The sequence below is a fragment of the Astyanax mexicanus genome, chromosome 22, assembly GCF_023375975.1.
Source record: "Astyanax mexicanus isolate ESR-SI-001 chromosome 22, AstMex3_surface, whole genome shotgun sequence".
NCBI classification, from domain to species: Eukaryota; Metazoa; Chordata; class Actinopteri; order Characiformes; family Acestrorhamphidae; genus Astyanax; species Astyanax mexicanus.
In genome coordinates this window covers 26344069-26364252 of record NC_064429.1, presented here as the reverse complement: position 1 = coordinate 26364252, position 20184 = coordinate 26344069, and the positions used below count along the sequence as shown (strand labels likewise).

The 20184-nt window shown below is 40.1% G+C and overlaps 1 long non-coding RNA gene across 1 annotated transcript; it reads right to left on the bottom strand.

The window, feature by feature from the left end:
* Positions 1-8640: 8640 nt before the first annotated feature.
* Positions 8641-18490, bottom strand: LOC103026510 (uncharacterized). The gene is made up of 3 exons (XR_001518584.3): positions 15153-18490; positions 13562-13594; positions 8641-11095 (listed from the first exon to the last, which is right to left on the bottom strand). It is a non-coding gene; the product is annotated as an uncharacterized LOC103026510 (long non-coding RNA).
* Positions 18491-20184: the final 1694 nt, after the last annotated feature.

Sequence of the window (20184 nt, the reverse complement as noted above, 5' to 3'; positions counted from 1 at the left end):
AGATTCTTTACAGGGTATAAGGGACAGTTTGTGTGTTCAAATTACTGTATGTAAACTAAAAATCGGCAAAAGTGGAAATACTTGTTTTTTTTATTATTTATTGGCCAGGGACGATAAGTCGTAACACTACAACAGCTAAACACCTATTTCAGCAGTAGTTTGGCTTTTTTCAAATATATACTAAAATAATTGTTAGTACTACTCAATTAGGAATGCATATACCTGTATTTAGATATTGAATCTGTACTTACCTGTCACAGTTTAGCCTTTGTCTGTCTTCTGTTTCTCCCTCGTTTGGTCTCTTGTGCTCCTGCCCCTCTGTTTTTCTGTCAGTGTTCACAGCCATGTGCTATTGTTGTTGTTAGTATTTGTCTCCACCCTAGCTCCGCCCCAGCCCTGCCCTGTAGCATCAGTGTTCTCACCTGTGTCCTGTTTGTAACCCCGCCCCCTCGTCTTCCTAGCCCAGGTGTTTCTCACTCTCCTCTTGTATTTAAGCCCCTCTGTTAGAATGTTCAGTGTCGAGTCTTTTGTATTTTGTCTTTTGTATCCTGTATTTTGTATCCTATATCCTTAGTCTGTATGTATCCTTGCTGCCCGTATGTTTCCTAGTCCTAGTTTCTTAGTCTGTGTTTCTTAGTTTATATCATCCTAGCCTTGTTTTTGCGTTACCCGCGTTTTGTTTATTGTTTTGTTTTATCTTGTATGTTTAAATAAATATATATATTGCACTTACGTCCATCCCTCCGTCTCCCGTGTAACATAAGACTCGACCTAAAATATGGACGTAGCAAGGTGGCAGGCTACGAGGAAGGCGGACCTCGAATATCTGCGGTTCCTCGCCGAGCAAATTCGGGGAGATGAACCGCTCCCGGCGCCTCTCCTTGGCTTGGAGCTCGTCAGCCCAGCTCCAGCTAAGCTAGCTAGCCTGCTAACTCCACCGCGCTCTCAAGCCCGGCCGCCTTCCAGCTCTCAAGCCCGGCCGCATTCCAGCTCTCAAGCCCGGCCGCCTTCCAGCTCTCAAGCCCGGCCGCCTTCCAGCTCTCAAGCCCGGCCGCCTTCCAGCTCTCAAGCCCGGCCGCCTTCCAGCTCTCAAGCCCGGCCGACTCCCAGCTCTCAAGCTCGGCCGGATCCCAGCTGTACAGCCCGGCTGGATTCCGGGTTTTCGACTCCTGCTCCGGAAGCAAGCTCCGGTCCGGTGTTTTCAGCCACGCCCACTGCTGAGTCTGCGGTTCCAGTCCGGATCTTGGCGGCAGCCGCACTCTCAGCTCCCGCTGAAGCGGCTTCTTCGCCAGCAGGACCCACCGCCTCTGTTTCAGCGCTGCTCGCGGCTCCGGCCGCCTCTGGATCAGCGCTGCTCGCGGCTCCGGCCGTCTCTGACTTTGTACCCGCGGTGCCTGCCGCGCTCACGCCAGCAGAACCCACCGCCTCTGTTTCAGCGCTGCTCGCGGCTCCGGCCGCCTCTGGATCAGCGCTGCTCGCGGCTCCGGCCGCCTCTGACCCAGTTCCCGCGGCCCCGGCCGCCTCTGACCCAGTTCCCGCGGCCCCGGCCGCCTCTGACCCAGTTCCCGCGGCCCCGGCCGCCTCTGACCCAGTTCCCGCGGCCCCGGCCGCCTTTGACCCAGTTCCCGCGGCCCCGGCCGCCTCTGACTCTGTGCCCGCTGTTACCCCAGTTCAGGTGCATGGGGGTCCAGCCTCTGCTCCTGTGCCTACTCCTAGGTCACGAGCTCCTAGACCCGCCGCGCCTGCTCAAGCTGCACCCGCCGCGCCTGCTCAAGCTGCACCCGCCGCGCCTGCTCAAGCTGCACCCGCCGCGCCTGCTCAAGCTGCACCCGCCGCGCCTGCTCAAGCTGCACCCGCCGCGCCTGCTCAAGCTGCACCCGCCGCGCCTGCTCAAGCTGCACCCACCGCTCCAGCTCCAGCTCCAGCTCAAGCACCAGCAGCACCCGCTGCTCCAGCCTCAGCTCCAGCTCAAGCACCAGCAGCACCCGCTGCTCCAGCCTCAGCTCCAGCTCAAGCACCAGCAGCACCCGCTGCTCCAGCCTCAGCTCCAGCTCAAGCACCAGCAGCTACCGCTGCTCCAGCCACAGCTCCAGCTCCAGCACCTGCTGCCACAGCTCCAGCTCCAGCACCTGCTGCCACAGCTCCAGCTCCAGCACCTGCTGCCACAGCTCCAGCTCCAGCACCTGCTGCCACAGCTCCAGCTCCAGCACCTGCTGCCACAGCTCCAGCTCCAGCACCTGCTGCCACAGCTCCAGCTCCAGCACCTGCTGCCACAACTCCAGCTCCAGCACCTGCTGCCACAGCTCCAGCTCCAGCACCTGCTGCCACAGCTCCAGCACCTGCTGCCACAGCTCCAGCTCCAGCACCTGCTGCCACAGCTCCAGCTCCAGCACCTGCTGCCACAGCTCCAGCTCCAGCACCTGCTGCCACAGCTCCAGCTCCAGCAGCTCCCGCTGCTACAGCCTCAGCTCCAGCACCAGCAGCTCCCGCTGCTACAGCCTCAGCTCCAGCACCAGCAGCTCCCGCTGCTACAGCCTCAGCTCCAGCACCAGCAGCTCCCGCTGCTACAGCCTCAGCTCCAGCACCAGCAGCTCCCGCTGCTACAGCCTCAGCTCCAGCACCAGCAGCTCCCGCTGCTACAGCCTCAGCTCCTGTGTCTGCAGTGCCTGCCGCTCATGTGGTACCCACTGCCTCTGACCCTGTGCCCGCGGCTCCGGCCGCCTCTGACCCTGTGCCCGCGGCTCCGGCCGCCTCTGACCCTGTGCCCACTCCCAGAACTTTGTATACCCCCAGGCCTGCCCCAAGGCCCCCTGTCTTTGCCCCCAGAACTGTGCCCAGGCTGGCTCCTTGGACTTCCGTACAGACTTTCGCCAGTCCTGGGCACCCACCAATGTTTGTTCCCGTGTCTCTCCCTGTCCTGGTCCCGGTGTCTGTGTTTGTTCCCATTCCTGTCCCCGGTGGTTTTCCTGTTCCCGTCCCTGTCACTGTGTTTGTGTCCGTCCCTGTCCAGGTATTTGTTCCAGTTCCCCGGTCCAGTTTTGTCCAGCCCCCTGTCCAGTCTCAGCCCCGTGTCCAGCCTCCTGTCCAGCCCTGTGTCCTGTCCCCTGTCCAGTCTCAGTCTCCGTTCCCTGTCCAGTCTCCGTCTCCTGTTCGGTCCCCTGTCCAGTCTCTGTTTCCGTCCACAGTCCAGTCCCTACCCTCTGTCCAGTCTAAGCCCCTAGCCCAGTCTATGTTCTCCTCCACAGTCCAGTCTCTGTCCCAGTCTAATGTCCAGTCCTCTGTCCAGTCTCCGTTCGTGTCCCCTGTCCAGTCCCTGTTCCCTCTCTCTCGGCGCCTCTGGTAGTGGCGCCGTTGAGGGGGGGTAATGTCACAGTTTAGCCTTTGTCTGTCTTCTGTTTCTCCCTCGTTTGGTCTCTTGTGCTCCTGCCCCTCTGTTTTTCTGTCAGTGTTCACAGCCATGTGCTATTGTTGTTGTTAGTATTTGTCTCCACCCTAGCTCCGCCCCAGCCCTGCCCTGTAGCATCAGTGTTCTCACCTGTGTCCTGTTTGTAACCCCGCCCCCTCGTCTTCCTAGCCCAGGTGTTTCTCACTCTCCTCTTGTATTTAAGCCCCTCTGTTAGAATGTTCAGTGTCGAGTCTTTTGTATTTTGTCTTTTGTATCCTGTATTTTGTATCCTATATCCTTAGTCTGTATGTATCCTTGCTGCCCGTATGTTTCCTAGTCCTAGTTTCTTAGTCTGTGTTTCTTAGTTTATATCATCCTAGCCTTGTTTTTGCGTTACCCGCGTTTTGTTTATTGTTTTGTTTTATCTTGTATGTTTAAATAAATATATATATTGCACTTACGTCCATCCCTCCGTCTCCCGTGTAACATTACCTCTTGTCCTGTTGTCTTAGTTGTCTTTATGTCTGACTGTTGTGTTGCCCTGTATTGGCTTGTAAAATGCTTGTGTAAGCGTTTTTTTTTTTTCTTTTTTTCATCTTTGTGTGGATGTTTTCTCTCTTTTAAAAAATATTCAGAGAACTGTAGAATTAATAAATAAAAAAAATATTAGCAGCTTAAGTAAGACTGCTCGATTTATTTTAAACATCATCATCCAAAATGTGAACGGGTGTTTAAATAACGTCCTCAAAAGAACCCTGAGTGTCATTTTCTGGATGCTACTGTATATGCTTCTGTATATCTCGACTCAGCCCAGACTCGGTTAGCGGTGACACAGCAGCAGCAGAAGAAGCAGCAGCAACAGACACATCAAAGGCTTCGGCTGCTCCCCAGAAACTGCTCTTTACAGTGTGCCAATGATATACATAACAAGCCGTGACAAAATGATTCCACCTTGACTTGCTTGTTTCTCGCGGACCGCTTTAAGGTGCCGCTGCTATGCATTGTCTTTCACTGCTAGCGCTGCGTACTCATCTTCCTACACTGCGGTCATTTACCATCTTTTCCCTCCAAGTTCCCTCAGCGAATTGTTGTCAGACTATCTCGGCACTCCAGGCTGAACAGGAGAAAAGAACAAGGAGGAGAAAAGAAAAAAAAAAGAACAACAAAAAAAAAACCTCCACCTCGTTCCCCCCCTCTTCTTCATAACAGGGACTGGAGCTGGAGCTCAAGCACTGTGATTAAGATAAGCCCAACCAGAGCTGGACAATTACCTGACGACTAACCTTTTCTGGAGCCACTTAAGGATGTAAGGACCCCTGAGAACCGTTGTTTTCTCTGCGAGGAACACGGCACTTGACAGCAGCAGCCTGGAGAGCGGCTAGCGGCTAACGGCGGTATCATGTTTGAGATTACCTAATCCTCTCACAGCATCAGAGCTGAAGGATTTTGTCATATTTGAGGTAAAAAAAAAAAAGCGAGATGACTGGATGTTTTCAGTGAATAAATGGTAACTAAAAGTTTGAGTAAAAAGAAGGATATTATGCATAAGGCTTTCAAAAACATTATATATTTGGCCTGGAATTAGTGGTGTGATTTATTGTTTGGCGCCCATTCAACTGTGGTAATCAAGCTATTTGCTTGATTTTGATAGGTCATAAAGCAATGTTTGATTGAAATGGGTTAATAATTTACTTTAATAAGGGTACAACAGAATGTCTCAACTAATTACTAATTAATTGGCACTAGTTAAGACATTATTAATCATTGCACATGTTTAAACTAATGTTTTAACTTAATTATTTTTTATTATCAATATTCCATAGCATTCCTTTAACATTTATTAATGTTTAATAAAAGACTTAAAATAGTGTAAATTAATAATTAGTTGACACTTCACTCAACATAACTATTTAACAACATTTATTTCTGTTGTAAATACTGATTTAATTGATTTAACCCTTACTGTGACCCTTATATGTGACAAACATATACAGAATACAATTAAAGATCTTTACTATGTTTTTGATTGATTGATTGATTGATTGGCCATAATCATTAAAACCACTGACAAGTGAAGTGAATTTCATAAATTTTATATCTCATTACAGTGGCATATGTCAAGAGATGGCATCTACATGTTAGATAGGGGTAGGGGTGTGGGAAAATATCAACATATCGCAGAAAATATTGCGATATTTTGTTTTGCAATACTGTGTCGATTATCAATTTTTAATTATTAGTACATGTAAAAATGTACGTGAAACAGTGGATCATTTAGTGTTGTGTATCTCATAGTATCACAATATATTGTGATATATTGAATCATAACCCCTGTATTGCGATGTATCGTGTATTGTATCGACAAGTCCTTGCCAATGGTCCAAGTGCCAAAAAGAATTATACTGTACATAAATAAATAAGGTACCTTAAGTAGGTGTGTATTTTACAACAGATACTGTGTGTACTTTTGATTGGCCATAACATTAAACCAGGTAAAGTAAATATCCTTAATATCATCTCTACTTACTCTATGGTAACATCTATTATATATACATATTAGGCAGCAAGTGAACAGTCAGTTATGAAAGGTCCTGCGTTACAAATGTGCAAGCATAAAAATGTGAGCAACTTTGGCAGGAGCCACAGTGTGATGCTAGAAAATGGGTTAGAACATCTACAAAACATAAGGCAGGTCTTGTCTTTCGAACCTACTACCCAAGGAAGGAAGGAAAGGGTCATGAACACCCAAAACTCATGATTCATGAAGACCACACCTCTGAAAGAAGTAAAAATCTAATGTAAATATATATATTTTTATTAAACCAACAAGATTCTTCCATACTTCCAAAACCTTTTGTATGATCTGTTGTTGAAAAGTTGTGGAATTGGAATATCGATATATAATCATATTGATCATGAATTTAGGTTGTGGTAATTCAGGGGCTGCTTGGAAACACTCACACCTGTATAAGTTGTGAGGTGTGATCTTGTAAATGACGTTGGATAAATACTGGCCAACATGCTCATGGCAAGGCAATGTGAATTATCGATTATCAATATAATTCAAATGAGAACTTATAGTGTGTGCCAAATGGATGATGAGACATTCCATTTCTGGAATTGTGAATGTCTTTATCATTCCTCAATCCACATTCAAGTCACATGTCTACTGGGAATACATCATAGGAGGCATTACCACCCACAGTGGACTGGGCAGCACAATGGGTGGTGTATGATCGTGACTGGCAGTGTCTGGCTAGAATTTCCCTGCAAACAGACTAGCAAAGCATTCAATGCAATTCAGTCATATCCACATTCAAAACCTTCCCACGAAGACTGTAAAATTTGTGTTGATGAGAGTGAGAACCTAAAAATGTAACATTTGTCCGTATCGTCTGCCGTCAACTCTCGGGTCCTTGAATACGACTGTGTGTATGTGTTTGTGTGTTCCAAAAAGCCTGAGGGAGGCACATGGGAAGCCCTGGCTGGAGAATTACACACACATTCTTCCTCTCATCCACTGCCCAGGACTGCCACACAGCAACCACATGCCGCCCACCCATGCCTAGCCACCCACACACAGGGGTTACCACCATATGACACGTTCAGTATCCCCATTAATTGTTCTTACATTCATTGGATGATTGGATGTCAATCTTTGATACCTGCAACTCAAAAACCAGCACTCGAAGCCTGGAAAAAGGCAGTAAGAACGGCTTGCTGGTGTTATCAGTGACGGAAAACAATGCTTAACCTGTGCAGCCAGACAGGCGGTCATTACCAATCCATTCTGAGCCCTGAGTGGAGGCTGTAAGTATTACAGACTTACAGCTTTGTTCAGCCGCCTTCTGGGGGTTAGCGCCTGCTGCGAACGCGGCCGTCGGAATCGAGCGTCCCCCTGGTTGCGCTCGCGAGGCGAAGTCAGGGGTTATTTGCTGCTATTTTTACAAGAAACGGGTTGATTTGTCTTAGGCCATTACCGTCTATTACAGCCGGGAGTCTCCGGGAAGGAGGTGGGAAGCGGCAAACGCTGGCATTCTGCCTAAAGAGAAATCAATGAAACAAATTAATCCTTCGCAGGCCGCGGTGACACAGTAATCCATCATTCAGGGGCGCTTTTACACACCGAATCAGAGAGCCTGGGCTCAGGGAGAAAGCCCCAAGGGAGCAGGCTCGCACAACACACTCTCTCACACACACATACACTTACGTACACACACTCTTACACACTCTCACAAGGCAGCAAGATCCACAAACTGGAAGCAGGCAAGAAGGCAGGCAGGCAGGCAGGCATCCGCCACACAGCTGCAACCCAACAGCCCTGTGTCTGAAAGTAGAGGGATGAAAGACGGTAGAATATAATCACAGGCTCCACATGATACAGGACATAATCCAGCAGTGTGTTGTCCGAGTCTCTCGCTCTCGCTCTCTCTCTCGTTTTCTTGCTTGCCTTCCTTTTTCTTCCGGAATCTGCACCCCTTAATCAATCCATCCTTCTTTCTTTCCTAGGACCCTAAAAAAAGGGTGTGAAACGAGTGCAAAAGGGGTGCAAAATTTCTGCAGTTCTGTTGATGCTTGGTTATTAAATTCCTAACATCCAAAAACCCATGGGCATCTAAAGAAGACTACAGGACAAGGAACGATAGAACAGGGTTTAAGGCAAAAGGACACTAGGGAGGAGAGAAAAAGGGGAATCACAGTGGGGGTGGGCATTGAAAACAGCCATCTCTTTTCCACCCACCATCACCTCACCATGTGGTGTTGCATTGTTCATGTGGCAGCACATTCACGCACATTGTTCCAATATTCCGACACTCTGTTGCAGGGGAGCATTCCCATGGCTTCTCCTGCAGCCCGCTGAAAAGGGCAGGTGTCATCACCCGCAAAATTAAGGCTGCACCACCTCCAAACGCACACACACTCTCACATACACACACTCACTCATCGCCAGGGATGGCTAAAAGCTTAGCTTAGCCATGCTCATATACAAAGGTTAAGCCCCGCAGATCCACCATAAAAAAAAGCACATGATTGGGTCACATGATCCGCAGAGGGAAGCATCTCTGTGCTTTTTGAGGGCTCTCCACAATGATGCCCTCCGTAAACCTTTTATTTTTCTTCTTTTTTTATGTGACAGACAAAGGACCCCAACCAGTGTAAACAAAGTAGTACAGTAGTAGTAGTATTAGACCCCAGAAATTAGGGATGAAGTTAAAAAAAAAATTAAGGAAGGAACAGACAGTGAGATTTGGATGTATATGTCGTCAATTTATTTGTATTGTATTTTATTGTTCATTTACATTGTATTATATACTATTTATACATACATACATACATAGTGATTATTTTAGCATCAGCAGTCTTTATATATTGTACTTGTACTTTATATATTGTACAAAACTGTACAAGAACAAGAATGAACTGTAGGCCAAATATCCACTTAAAGTTAAGAGCAGCAGTATATTATCATTACTCAATTGAAGAAAAAAAAAAGATGTATCTCAAAAATGGTTATTTATACATTATTCCAAATATTTTAGAGTATTCTGTTAATTTATTCATCCATAATTTCCATAATTATTGAGATTTATTTACGAAGTGAATGGACCAATAGAAATGCTCCAAATTAGTTAAGAAAATTACGTCTGAAAGATTGAAAAACACCATTTTCGAGTTATGAGACTTATTTTCCTCATATGTCTAAAACAAATTGAGTCCCAAGCTATGCTAAAGTCTTCAATTAATAATTAATATCGTAAAAGTTTTTTTTTATATATTGTAACAAAAACATGGACAGTAGTGATGATATACTGTACATTACTCCATAGACCTAAACAATGCAATACAGCTTCTTTCACACTAGTTCATTCTATCTATTTATCTCCACTGGAATCTCTGGTTCCCGATCACCTGTGGCGCCCACAAGCTCTCAGAAAACGCAGCCAAAAAAAAAAAAGCAGGCTTGCCCAAACCCACAAGGAGGGGTTAACCTATAAATAAGTAATGCAGAACCAAGGGGACAGACTGTACCATTACTTGCCTTGTCATCATAATAGAGGGTGCCACTTACCTTTAACCATGCTCTGATAGATGAACAGCAATAGCTTTTGTTCCTGCTGGCTTGGGGGAGCTGCCTAGGAAGCCGGAGAAGGAAGAGTCGAGGACGTGAGGTGATCAAATAGCATCAGAATCAACTCAATCTCAGTGCTGGAGCAGACATGACGTTAACATCAAACGATAACAATGAACAGCCAGTAAGCCAATTAGCATTTAGTAATGGTGTTAAGAGGAGATGCTTAGAGTCGCATACTGTGCATTTACAGTTAGAATATAAAAAAAAAGATATAGCAGAAATCATCATAAAATTAGTCTTTGATTTAGTCTTGATTTCTTTCTTGTATTGTTTGTATCGCATCTTGTTTTACATTATATCAAAATTTCATAGTGAACAGACCAATAGAAATGCTTTAAAATGACTTAAAATATTTTTTTTTACATGAACTTCCATTGAAACATTGAAAACTGCTTTTCAATTCAATAGAAAATTCAATAAATCATGTTGCACTGCATTTAAAAACATTAAAACATGTTTTTTTGTATAGGGATAAGCTTATTGCATTTGTTCAGGATATTATCTAAAGGAGACATTATTTATACTCTAATACTCTGTGAATAATACTACAAAATTACTACAAAATTAAGTTAGATTTGTTTTTGTTCTTTTGTAACCATTTAAGCATGTATAGGATTTTTGTGTTCAATGACACAATGTTTATATAAACAGCTCTGGAAAAAATAATAGACCAAAAATGAAGTTTCTTTGATTTTACAAACTGAAAACCTCTGGAATATAATCAAGAGAAAGATGGATGATCACAAGCCATCAAACCAAACTGAACTCAGGCACTGCTTGAATTTTTGCACCAGGAGTAAAGGCATAAAGTTATCCAAAAGCAGTGTGTAAGACTTGTGGAGGAGAACATGCCAAGAAGCGTGGAAATTGTGATTAAAAAAGAGGGTTATTCCACCAAATATTGATTTCTGAACTCTTAAAACTTTATAAATATGAACTTTTTTCTTTGCATTACTCGAGATCTGAAAGTTCTGCATCTTTTTTTTTTGTTATTTCAGCCATTTCTCATTTTCTGTAAATAAATGCTCTAAATGACAGTATTTTTATTGTGAATTTGGGAGAAATGTTGTCTGTAGTTTATAGAATAAAACAACAATGTTAATTTTACTTAAACATATATCTATAAATAGCCAAATTGATTCAGAAACTGAAGTTGTCTCTTTTTTTTCCAGAGCTGTATATAATTTTAAAGTCTTGGCCTTTTTCTTACTGGCCAATAAATTAGCCTTGTGTTGTCTTTGTTAAAAAATGTTTTGGCGCTTTAAAACAAGACGAATTCATATGATGAATCTAGCCTGGAGGAATGTTTGTGTTTAGGAATGACGGCTGCATTCTTTTCCCCTCAGAGACTGATAGAGCTGATAGAGAGAGGGGACGGAGGACACTCAGTATGGAGAGGGACAGAGCATAAACAGAGATGTAGGCACAGCACTTCCTGTGTTTCTTTTTCCACATGCGTGCACTAGTAGTGTGTGTTGGCACTTACTTACGTAGATACATTAAATGGAGATGTATCAAACCACTTCCTGCTTCTGTGCTGATGACCACATCATGTATAATAATACTGGATCAATGTCCTTGAGGGCAGAGAGAGATATAGAAAATAAAAATAAAAAGTTTAGCCATAAAGTATTACACTGTAACATACTGTACATGATAGATGACCTTTATGAATGAATGCTATTGTTCTAAACATGAGGTCAATAAGATTATTAAGCTAAACAAGGCCTTTATAGTGAGTTATAATGGTTCAGTACACTTTCACCAATAAAGGCCCATAAATGGTCCTTGGCTTGGACATGCAGTTCTAGCAAAATCCATTCATTAGTGTGGAACCTTGACATCATAGGTCCATTTGTCAATCTTTAAATACTCCATTGACAGTTTCATTACAGAACCTAAAGTGGTTCTTCTATGGCATCGCTCCAAAGAACCCTCCTTGGCACCGTTATTTTTAAGAAGGTATCGTGTTATACAGTATTAAACCCAGGGTGACCGCAGCATTTTGCAGTGTCACCGAAGAACATGCTAAAACAAGTGGCAGAACGGAGCAGAACGTATGGGTGGACACTCATGCTTTGGTGGCCAAATTGCATCATCTGGTTGTCAGATGAGAAGAAATGAGAGAGCGCTGTGCCAGTGTCCAAAAAGCCCACACTTAGTCAGTCGCTTTGTCAAAAAATGACATTTCGGTGTGACAGTAATGATGAGGGACCATTTTACTCAGTGACAAGATGGACACAGAAGGAAAACTGACATTCTAAACTGCCCCTCTCAATCTGCAGACATTTGCTGTGTAAGCCCACAGTAGGAGTATCAGGACTAAACTAGCAGCAGGACCTGAGACACCGTGTGTGTGTGTTTTTGTTTTTTATATAGAGCTCAAGATTTTTAATGTTTTTTTCCCCCAGAGGTCAGAGTGTACGTTCTATAATAGAAGAGAATATCTTTGTTGATATTTTAATGTAAAAGAAATTTAAAGTAGCTAAAATTACTGTATAGTACAATTTTTCTTTACTTTTTGACGTTTTTGAATGGGGCACTCGTTCTATACATTATGTTCAGTTTTAATGATGATATTTTAATTTTATTCAATAGGATTAAATGTGCATTGATTCCTTACATTCACTTCCACTGGAAGTTAAAAAGGTTTTCCTTTTTATCTATAAAGTTGCCATTTTGTTATCAAGGTTGAATACAAGGTTTTAGCATGACAGCAATGTTTTTAACTTAATGACAAATGTTCTTAACATTGAGTCAAACTGTCAGAATGAATGGACCAATAGTAATGCTGTAAAAATGTTTTATGTTGATTGCATTGAGAGTTAGGAAAGTTTTTTTTTTTCATTTGTTCTGTACATAATACCAATAGACCAGAAATTACTCTGACTTCTATTAAATGCTCCTGCAAAACTGCTATTTTGGAAATTTGACGTTGAAATTTTTTTAAGTGACAGCAAAACAACGTGGCAGATGTCTTTGCATCATTTCCAATTTCCATAATGAATGTGAAATGCCAATAGAAATGCTCCAAAGATACTTGGATTAAAGTCTTTTTTACATTGACTTCCGTAGAAGTTTTTTCTTCTTCTGTTAAGTTTCAATTTTGGGCATTATTAGGTTTTGCATTATAAATATAAAAAAATTAGTAATTATTGTTAGTAATCTGTTTTTAACTTCTTTAACTTTCTTTACAATTTTCCTGCAATTTTTACAATTTCACAAATGTTACAATCTTTACAATTTTCCTGCACTAACTACTAATAGTTACTCTGTTACCTGTTGGACTATTTCATTACTTCCAAAAACACACTATAGATATCTGCACATCTATATAACATTGTATATTTATATATTCAGTCTTACTTAACATATTTCTGTGCAATACCATATGTCAATATATCTATAGTGTAACTTATTGTGTGTATTGGTATTGTGTGTATTGTGTAGATTGTGTGTATTGTAAAGTCATCTGTATTTTATTTTATTATTATACATGTTGTAAATACTAAGTATTGTTCTCTGCACACTAGTGGGAACCTGCACCCAAGTTTTTTACTCTCATGTACCCCTGTACTCTGTGACGTGACAAAAAAAAAATCTTGAATCTTGAATTGTAAATCTTGAATCTGCTCAAATATCATAATAAATAGACAAATAGATTTGTTCTGGAATTCAAATCAGAAAAAATGATTTTATATTGATTTCAATTTAAAAAGTTGATGAAAAGTTTTTGTTTTTTGAGTTGCAAGGTTTATGCAATAATATAATGAACAAAAAAATCAGTGTTGATTAAAATGCCTTGCTTTTTTTTTTTTTTTTTATGTTCATGTATTAAATGTTTATCCATAAGACTTCTTATATTTGAGAACAAACTGGTGGATGTTTAACTCAAATAAACACTGGAATGTTTTCTCTGAAATACTATAGAAAAGTGTTTAAAATTTACAACTGCTCCATTTCATTCATATACGGCTGAATTGTGTAACTGATGTTATTATGATATTATGGCGCTGGCTGTGAGCATGTGTGTATAGACATACCTGCAGCTGCTCAAGTTTCGCTGTTAGCCAAGCCTGTCAGGAAATCAGAACAACTCATTAAACCAACGTAAATAGTTATACACACACTTACACACACTTACACACACATACACACACACAGAAGCAAAACTAAATAGGAAAGATGTGATTAATTCAAATGTGTCTAAACTCATGGGTCCAGATGCTGAGTCATGGAATGTTTGATCTGAAATTGCTACACCAGTGAGGATAGAGGCTGTAACACACACACACACACACACACTTAGAATGTCAAAAAAAGAGGACAAAGGAGGATGCCATGAAAAGAGAGATGACTAGCTGATGAGAGAATAAGAATGCTTGACAAATGACTAATGTTCATTTTGAGATTGAATGTCAGGGAGATTAGTGTCTTTCAGTCAGTCAAAGCCAGTCGCCTCACTGATGTGGCAAGTCAGGCAAAACACTTATATGACACGGCACAGAGTGAGCATATATATATATATATATATATATATATATATATATGTGTGTGTGTGTGTGTGTGTGTGTGTGTGGTGTGTGTGTGTGTGTAGGCCTATACTTAAACTTAGGATTCTTGTATAAAAGCATGTTTTTTTTAAACGATCTCTAAAAGAAGAATCTCTTTAAGAAATAACTTTTCTTAACTTGAATAACTCTGTAACTCTGCAACTAAGACATTTTAAAAGTCCAGTACAAATACATTGAATATGATCACTTGTCTTGTCTTTAACAGGATTTAACTTAAATATCTAAAGAATTTAACTCAACGTAACTGAATGAAAAGTTAAATGTACTTGATTATAAATCCTTAAAAACATTGTTATTTAATGCTTTTTCACTAAGGCAAGAAGAAAGTTGCATTCTTCTTCTTATTGAATGAAACTCCTTTTTGATAGCTCTTAAAACAATTTTTTTATGATTCTATGTAGCATCAAGTCAAAAAAACAATGTTACTTTAAATTGAGGATATCAAAAATATAAATTACCTGATTCCATGTCATTTTGGTACATTTTTAATTGTCCATTCCTAAATAAATATTGATATGATATAAAAAAACAACTCCCAGATTCACATTATTTCATAAATAGCAAAAGAAATGTTTTTTTTTTTCTTATGATTGTGACGATAGTGAACCTTGTAACAGAATCTCTACATTTATACAACCCCCTAACCTTTACTTTAACCCAAAGCCTAAAGCTAATCATAACCATAAATCTAATGGTGTGTGTATCACAATACTTTGAGCATCTGTTGATAATATGTGGCAGAGTCTCAAATTACGATTTTAAATAATATTCAGTTAAATATTGAGTTATTTATGGAACTGTAAGCTATGTACATGTTGCTTATATTTTTGAGAGTGTAAGCAATTACACATAGCAGCTTATGTTAAAAGCATGTCAACATTGGCCAACATTTATAATTTTGTTAGTGAATCATCCAACCCTGATAAAAACTGATCATTGATTGGATTTGTCACTCTAAAATTCACTTAATACATGTGATCCATTGTAACCCTAATAGTAATACTAATGGTATTAGCTTTACATTCAAGCATATAGAATACAGAATAGTGAAAGAAAATACCTGTCATTAGCCTCAATAATCATTGTTCAGGTAGTCAGGAGTAGTTAGATGTCATCTTTGGTCACATAGTGTACGCCATGGTTTTCCACTCAGACTAAGGATAAACAACACAATTAATCCATGCCATAACCAAAAATGCTACCGACATAGATGCAAACAGTGTTAAAGAAGAAAAGAAATAATTAAAAAAAAATGAAAAAAAAAATACATAGATTGGTCTGAAGATCTCAGCTTGCTAAACAAATTTACATGGACACACACACACACGCTCAGAAAACCCATGATAGCCCTAAAGCCTCAACACACCTCCATCTATCTACAGTTAAAATGACTCAGTTACCACTTTAGCTAATGATGTGGCGTTCCTGGAAAGATGCGATCCTTTTTGTAATCAATTACTTTTAAACAGCCGTTTTCTTGCTTGTCTTTATTAAGTGCAGTTATGCATTCTCATAGTGTCAAATTTGATTAATTAATAATACAAAAAAGTATTTATTAAAAACGTATCAATATATATTATAGATGAATAGACTGACTACATAGGTGTCTGTGTGTGCGTGTATATGTATATGTCACTTTACCATGGTACATGAGATACAGTGTGTGTGTGTGTGTGTGTGTTATCCCTAACTAAATGCATTGTTCACTACGAGTCCAATAAAATATATCTCATTAAAATGTCCCTTTATAAGATGTTAATTAATGGCTCTGTGATGCTTCACTTCTTTAAAAATGGCACTTTTCTCTTACTAAAAGCTATTCATTCTTTCTTTATCTCTCATCCACGCGGAGTCCTGCATCTGATGTAAACGATTTAACCCATTAACTGCGTTGAAATGCGCGGTCCAGTTCCTGATTTGCTGCTGAAAGTAGTAAAGGAGTAAAAAAAAATTAAATCTGGGGGAGAAGTGAAAAATGCGACGTCTGCTTTTTTGGCGGAGATAAACTGCGAGAGTGCGCTTTGTCCGTGCTCTTTCTCGCTCTTCCTGCTGATCATGTGGGGATGTGCAGTAAATCCGTGCAAATTTCCACAAGCTTTGGTGCGCGCTTACCTTTGCCCTGCAGTTTCCTGAAACTAATAGCAGGGAATCCCTTGGAAAAGCACGCCAGAGCACACTGTCCTGTTTTGACTTTGGAGGAAAACGGAAGCGTTTGCGACTGATGGCTTTTCACTAGTAACATTTTCCAAAGTTTAGATTGTTTGTCTAAGCAAGAATAGAATTAGGAAGTGCTGGGAAATTAAAAATATTAAATTAATTCTGTAATAAAAAAAAATAAATAAATGTAAATAAAATATGTCCTATGCAGTAGGTTCAGTTCTTCTTAAATGTGAGGGTAGAGTAAAAAATAAAGATAGCACAGAAGTTTCTGAGGAGAAACATTTTAATTCAAATAACCATTGTTGTAAACGAAAGTTGCCAGTGTTAAATAGAATGCGTGAAGGTTCCATACTCAATAATAATTTAAGCCAGGAACCATTCAAGATTATTAAGTGGGTGTTCTTCAACCGCCTCAGTGAATCAAAATGTTGGATAATTTATTAAAACAGTTATTTTAAATTATTATATTCATTTTCAGTTTTCCTGCAAAAACACATTAATAGTTTGTATTAAAATAATGTAAAAGTTCTTCCAGAAACTTTCTTCAAGCCATAAGGTTGGAAAACTGGTCCATTCCATCCCTTTCAGCAGAGCTGACCTGTGTCCTGCTAAGGTCAGACTTTCAAAGGTGAAACCAACCTACCAAAACCATTGGTCAAAACCGCAATAGCGGCCGTGGAGCTGCGCATGCGTGAGCCGCCTGGCCTCTGTTTTCCAGAGGTGTAAGATGGCCTAATTGCTGTAGGTCCAGACTTGTTTTAACTGCTGTCGAATTTATGATGTTGCTCTCAGAGACCGTCCAGTGCAATTAGCACATATGCTCCAAATAGATGATGGTTTGTGAGCAATAAAGCCATTACCTCCAGCATAAATTGACAGTCCCTCTCACTAAAGCTCCTACCGCGGGCTAATTGGAAAAGCCATTCCGCCCCCATTTGTCCTCGCAAGCGCGCGGTTTTCCCAGTTCCAGCATGAACGTGTACGAAGGTGCGTTTAGCGCCTGCTTTGCGTGCTATTAAAAAGGTTTGCTTTATTACACCTGTAATAGTAGATAGCCTACAGTTGCATACATTACCTTGGAGTTGAATACTGGCAAAAAGGAAGACAAAGAGTGAGGAATTGCAAAACATGTAGTTTTTTTCAGAATGCACTTTGAGGTGGTTAAAAAACCTTGAAAATATACGTTTTGTTTACCACAGTTATACCAATACCATACCGTCGCTGTCCAATGAAAAACAAGTATCTCCATTTTTGTCGATTTTTAGATTACTACATAATTTCAACAAACCAACTGTCCTTTACACTGTGTCACAATTTATTGATAAATGGACCAATAGCATTTTTCCAAAATAGTGACAGTGACCATACTCCCTCCAAGGTTTCTGATTTTTTTTTTCTGATTTTAGTGTGTAAACCGTTAAACACAATCAATCATTGATTGTTAATTTCCACAAGTGCTGAAATCTAAATACTAAAACTAAATACTAAACTTAAACTTTTCATAAAAACAAACAAAAAAACTAAATAATTTTGAATACACATGGTTGTGTTATCTATTAAAGAGCCGTCCTAAGTGTGCTAGTTTAAGATATTTTCCTCATCTCTCGACTACGCTTTCCATTAAGAGCGATTAGATGATGGCCATTGAAAGTTGCTGATCCATAGAGAAAATGGCAGCGGATAAAAGGCGATTTCGAGTGACCTTCTCGTCCCTTTCACACCAATCTGAGCCCCCCAAATAGTTAGGGATCAGATCGGACAAAAGCCCCCTCCTCTTCCCTTTCAGGCAGAGCCCACTCAAAGCGAAAGGGGCCTGCGACAAAAAGAGCCCTCCACCGCATTAGAGTGAGGCACTACGTGGGTTAAAGAGAAAAGGCACGGCACAGAGGCAGAGGTCCAGATTTATTTACATCATCCTGCAGCAGAAATGTCTGATTTTACTGGTGTTTTATTTCAAAACAAAACATGAGATGTGTTTGTTAGCGTTTTAAGTGTCTTATTTGTTTAGTGCCTTTAAATGTTATGATAGTCCTGCATCAAATCTTCATATTTGTATACATAGACTAATTGAACTGCCACTTGTTAGTCAGTCTAGATCTCCATATATATATATATATATATATATATGTGTGTGTGTGTGTGTGTGTGTGTGTGTGTGATAGTGCTTTCTGATATTGCTGAATTTAATCAAAAGCCCGTTAAGTAAGATAAATAAAAACTATTTAATTTATAAAACTATTTAAATAATATATATATATATATATATATATATATATATATATATATATATATATATATATATATATATATATATGTGTGTGTGTGTGTGTGTGTGTGTGTGTGTGTGTGTGTGATTTAATAATAATAATTAGTAGGCCAGTTACAAGTAAGTCGAAATCAATATCACTTGTGTAAATACTGGAATATTTCTTATGTTTAACTATCCAACTATTGTCTTTTAACAATATGTGTATATAGTCTTCAGGCCATACTGTTTTATCTATCTACCTAGAGTGTTTTAACAATCTAACCCGGGTTTGCTTACTTTCCTGCTCGCATGGTAGGAGGTCCTCCATTTGTGGCATTTTATTGCTTTAACAGCGCGTCCTGAAGACAGCAAGCATTAGATTACATGTAGAAAAAAATGCATGTTTGAAAAAGCTGGGAATGATTTTGTCAAAGCTTTTCAAATGTAAAAAAAAAAAAAGACTTGATTTCTTATGGAGATTTTTTTAAATTATCATCAGTTATTAAAATGATGAACCAAATGCTGAGTAAATAGGATGCCCTGTATTTTTTAAATAACAAAAATGAAATTAGCAAACGTTTTAATAAATTACGTTAGAGTGTTATTTTAAATGGGGGCTTTATCTGCAGCATGACATATGCTGTATTGTGAATATTATAATATTATATTGTAGTACAAATATAGACTTATTAAAATTATTATTAATTAATAGTATATATATATATATATATATATATATATATATATATATATATATATACTAGTATTATATACAATATACTAGTATAACTATACAATACTATGCTTTCCCCTGTATTTAACTTTTATTTTACTATTAATTGCCTTAACAACATACAGTAAAGAATATATACAATAAAGAGCTGTTATTATATATAAATAATGCTACCTGTTTTGCTCATACTTTTTTTTTAAAGACAAATCGTTAAATATTTAGAGATACAAACAGTTAAATTGCAAAAGTTGGAAGTGTATTTCAACAAATTATACCCATCTCTTTCTAAAACACAGCAGCTTTTCTGTCCAACTGACTAACTCGATCGTATAATTGTCCCTTTAATCCGCTGACATTATCGCTCAGACAAACAGACTGCTATCGATCTTTACATTAGGTGATCAAACAAGCCGAGCAGGACCAGGTGAGGGTCCAGCAGGGAGGAGCAGCACTTGTGGTAGATGTTCAAACCTCATCACAGTGCGGAATCTATCACTTTGAGTTATAGGAGCTTTGAAATGAAGCAGGGTACCGGATAAATCTAGCCTTTGAGTAAGACCATCACCTTACGTTAGATGCTTGTTAAAGTCTTGTTAATAATATATTTTGATGTTAGATAATAACAGAGTTGATGTTAGAGACATCTAGTCAAATAAAAGAGATTAAAACAGGTTAGAGATTAGAGTTAGAGTTTACTTGCCTTTTAGATCGAGTTGATTGAAAAACAGATTGAGGAGGACCATCGCTGGTGTCCCAGTGTCCACTTTGCCCCTTCACACAGATACTCTCTCACTCTCTCTCTCACACACTGTCACATTCTCTCTCTCCTCACTCCCAATGTCCACTTTCCCCTTCTCTCTCACTCTCCCACTGTCCATTTTTCTCCCCTCTCGTCTCTCTCGCTGCTTTGCTTTCCGCGCTTTGCCTTGTTCTCCCATTCGCTGTCCCTCT